The sequence below is a fragment of the Helianthus annuus genome, chromosome 5 (genome assembly GCF_002127325.2).
Source record: "Helianthus annuus cultivar XRQ/B chromosome 5, HanXRQr2.0-SUNRISE, whole genome shotgun sequence".
In the NCBI taxonomy this organism is placed as follows: Eukaryota; Viridiplantae; Streptophyta; class Magnoliopsida; order Asterales; family Asteraceae; genus Helianthus; species Helianthus annuus.
In genome coordinates, this window is record NC_035437.2 from 136,722,586 (window position 1) to 136,727,192 (window position 4,607).

General features: G+C 41.5%; 1 non-coding gene across 1 annotated transcript; it reads left to right on the forward strand.

Moving 5' to 3' along the window:
* Positions 1-4,272: 4,272 nt before the first annotated feature.
* LOC118492648 lies at positions 4,273-4,379 on the forward strand. The gene has a single exon (XR_004894652.1). It is a non-coding gene; the product is annotated as a small nucleolar RNA R71 (small nucleolar RNA).
* Positions 4,380-4,607: the final 228 nt, after the last annotated feature.

The following is a 4,607-nucleotide window of genomic DNA, read 5'->3' on the forward strand; positions in this document are numbered from 1 at the left end:
TAGACAGTAAAATAATGCCAAGACACCACGGACAAACGATAAGGAAAGATCACCTTCAACATAAGCAACTAGTTATTAAAGTCATTAATACAAAACCAAATAAAAAGTGCAAAAGATTAAAAATAAAAAGTATTATACTAAACACTTTTCTTCACCAAGTGATGTAAGAGACTTAGGCAAACATGGCCTTGATTGTCAAGAACTCTTACGATCAATCTTGGATCCCGAGACAACTCACACACTCTACGATGGACAATGGATGATGGTGGTGGTGGGTGGTGGATGAAGTGTGAGAGAGGTGGTGTGCCAAGGGATGAGTTGAAATGAAACCAAGCACTCCTATTTATAGGCTGAACAGAAGGCTGGGCACGGCCCCGTGTCCGCTGGACACGCCCCCGTGCCCGTCTGACACTCTCTCTCTTCATTAATTGTAATTCGCAATTACAATTAATGCGCCTGCTGTACTTTCGCCACGCCCTCGTGCTCACTGGACACGGCCCCGTGGTGGGCAATAGAAGCTTCTATAGGTTTGTCTTTTCTGCTGCTTCTTGGGCACGGCCCCGTGCTGGCTGAGCACGGGGCGTGTTCAGTCTTCTGTTTTCTCTTCTCTGCTTGGGAGGATGCCGTTGAGGGGTCGGGCAATCTACTTTTGTTCCTTTTCTTGTATTTATGTTAGAATTAGCTGTCTTTTTGCTTCTTTTGTGAATTTGAGCTCATTTCATCCTGAAAATACAAAAGGAAGACAAAAACACTCTTTTTCCAACATTAGTACTTAAAAAGGGTTAGTTTTATGCCTCATTTGATGTAATTTATATGTTGCATTTTACACACATCAAATACCCCCACACTTGAACTTTTGCTTGTCCTCAAGCAAAACTCTTTAAATATGTGGCTTACACTCCTAAATGGAATGGGTAGAAGAGAAGGTTTTTGGCTTGTCATAGAGTGTCGGGAATCCAAGATCTTTTTGTGTTTTATTTTTATTTATTTACAATCCTATTCGTTATGATTTATTTAGAACGTTTCATAAGAGAAATTACTTATTTAGGCTTAGCATGCCTTTTTAAAATTTCATTTATATACAAGTTCACATACCTCACGGGAGAAATCACTCAACACTCGGCCGAAGGTGTATTCTTTTAGTGAATCACTCGAGAGTGGCATGGAACTTATTCCTACCATAAGCTTGCCAAGCAAACAATCCTCCTCCTTTTTAACTATATACCTTTGTAAACATCAAGAGGACTTTTTGGGTGAAGGGTTACGCTTGGGCTAAAGGTGGGTGGTTGGGTTAGTGGTTAGTAAAAGGGCGAAAAGCGTAAAAAGCGTCGGTTTTCGTAAAACACGTGTTTTTAGTGACTTTTTATTTTGAAGTATTTCTCCAAACAAGCTTTTGTTTTCATAGCTTTGTTTGTTTATTTTTTAACTTCATCATCATTTTTTTTTGGTCACACGAAAAAAAACGAGCTTACGAAAAACCGAGCTTGTTACTTAAATAAAGGGTGAAAATAAAAAGGGTTTTTGTGGGTAAAAAGGGTTTTAGGAATTTAGGGTAAAGAAATGAAAGGTTTAGGCTCAAAGGGGTTAACTAGGGGGATTTTGGGTAGGTGGTAAAAAAAATGAAAAATAATGGTGTGGAAAGAAAAATGATTAGTCCTAATGCCTCCATCATTTACTTACTTGGGTTTAAGTTGGTAAGGACCGGGAATGAATCGTCGTGGCAAGTTCTAGAGTTGTAAGAACCAAGCGGCTATTCACACAAGAAACGAAAAATGAGCATTTAGTTTAAGGATGTAAATTTGTATGCTCAATAAAGGCTCAAAACTCACTTTTGTGGGAATGGGTTTTTAATGTGATCAAGTATATATAATCAAATTTTAATTAGACTTGTCATGCCTTTTCATAATTTCCTTATGTTGGTTCTTGTTTATCACGACGCTCTCGGTTGTAAAATTGTAAAAATATAACCTTATTAATCTTAGGATTCCTAACTTAAACTTTAGACAAGTAAAAAAATGAAAAATTTTGAAAAAAATTTGGGGTGTTTAGCGGTTCCAATAGAGTTTTGTGTAAGGCTTGTTGTTAGGACTTGCAAAATTTCAAGGTTTTAGCTTCCCCCCCCCACACACACACTTAAATTACACATTGTCCTCAATGTGTCCCAAAAATAAATTTTTAGGTTGATTGGATGTGTAATGTGGTGTTAAAAAGCAAAGATTTATGTTACTGGCAGTCTGGACACGGCCCCGTGGGGACCGGACACGGCCCCGTGTTCAGGTGCCAGTAACAGAAATTAAAGAAATGAGACAGAAGCCTGGACACGGGGGCGTGTCTGGTGAACACGGCCCATGTCCAGTTACCTGCACTGGGCATTTTTCTGCAGGGGGTTCAGCACGGGGCCGTGTTGGTTGAGCACGGCCCGTGTTGAGCCTTCTGTAATGGAGAAATTTGTGACGGGTTGCCTCGTTCTTGTGCATGGGGCCATTTTTCTCGTTCCCTTTGTCATCCTTTATCACCTTGAGTGTGTTTTATTCCTGCAAATTAAAACTAAAAGATTAAACTAAACTAAGGATAGTTCCGCAGAATGCCTCCGTGGTGCGCCACGTTTATAAGGGTCCTTGGCTAGACCCAATGTGAGGTTATATATTTTCTGAGTGGGATGCTTGGCATCCCATGTTACACCGTCGGAGAGCAGCATCCAAACTTGAATCAATAACCTTCATGTAGTTGACCGGGTCGTCGTCTTCTATTCTCTTCCCAACTTCGAATTTTACTTCATCATCCCCGTACCTCAAGGTGAGTGTTCCGTCATTCATATCTACCACTGCTTGTGCGGTGGCAAGAAATGGTCTCCCTAGTATGAGGGGGACCTCGGTGTCTTCCTCCATATCGAGTATGACAAAGTCGGCTGGATAGACGAATTTGCTTACCTTTACCAAGACATTTTCGATGACACCTTGCGGGAATTTGACGGATCGGTCAGCAAGTTGTATGCTCATTTTTGGAGGACTCGTTGTTCCTAGGCCGAGTCTTTTAAACATTGATGAGGGCATGAGGTTAATGCTAGCCCCAAGGTCGGCTAGTGCATTACGAACGGGGGACTCCCCGATTGAGCAGGGAATCATGAAGCTTCCGGGATCGATTTTCTTTTGGGGAAGTTTATTGAGTACGAGGGCAGAGCATTCTTCGCCTAAGTTAACTAATTGCAAAGTTTCAATTTTCTTTTTATGAGTGAGGAAGTCCCTCATAAACTTAGAGTATTTGGGCATTGGGGTTAGGACATCAATAAAAGGAATATTGACATGCAATTGTTTTAATAGACTTTCAAACTTTGCGAATTGCTCATTGGTCTTTTGACGAATTAACCTACCGGGGTACGGGACTCAAGGAGCCTTGGTAGGCTCTGGTGACGGAGGGGAGTTCTTCTCCTGTAGAGGCGGGGGTACCGTTTCTTCTGTCGGCGGTGGCGCTTCTGCAGGCCCCACGGTACGGTTTCGTAACGTGATGATATGAACTTGCGCTTTTGGGTTTGTTTCGGTATTGCTAGGTAATGCACCTTGTGGTCTCTCGGCAAAATTTTGAGCTATTTGATTTAATTGTTTTTCTATGTTTTGAATACTAGCTTGTTGATTTCTAAAATTTGATTCTAATTGTAGAAATCTTTCCGAGTTTTTCTTTTCAGTGTCGGAGAAGAGGCGAGATACAGTATCTTCAAGCCTTTCTCATCCACTTTGTTGTTGAGTGAAATTTTGTGACTCATTTCTTGGTTGTTGAAAGTTTGTTCGTTGGGTTTGTTGGTTACTACTATTGCCGGGTTCTCTCCAACCAAGGTTTGGGTGGTTTCGCCATCCTTGGTTGTAGGTGCCCGTTGGAGGACCCGACGACCTAGGTCTATTATCAATGTAGCTTACCGATTCTTGTTGATCGTCCGTTTCTTTCATACAACTCCAATTTTCATGTGGCCCACCACACCCTTCACAAGCCATAACCGAGACTATTTTTTTCATTTCTATTTTTTTTATTTTTGAAGAAAGGGCCTCGATTTGTGCTTGTAAAGAAGTGCTTTCATCAACCTTATGGGCGCCCGGGGCAATAGATTTATTGCCTCGGGGGGTGTGCCATTGAAAATTGGTTTGAGCAATTTCCTCAATTTGGTTATATATTTCATGCGGGCGGCGATTACCTAAAAGTCCCCCGGAGCTAGAATCAAGTGTCTGCCTTGTGTGTGGCAACAGTCCATTATAGAAAGTGGATACTTGTTGCCATATCGCAAGGCCATGATGTGGACACTTGCGTAATAGCTCCTTGAACCTTTCCCAAGTTTCATATAAGGATTCCCCGTCCTCTTGTGAATATGTATTAATTTCAGTCATTAATTTAGCCGTTTTAGCGGGAGGGAAATACTTATATAGAAATTTTTGGGCTAGTTCATCCCAGGTGTTTACCGATCCAGCTGGGAGGGCGTTCAGCCAAGCTTTTGCTCGGTCTTTTAGTGAGAAAGGAAACATTCGGAGGCGGATGGCGTCATTTGATGCTCCATTGATCCGAAAGGTATCACATATTTCTAAGAAATTAGTAATATGTAGATGGGGATCCTCGTCCGCAAG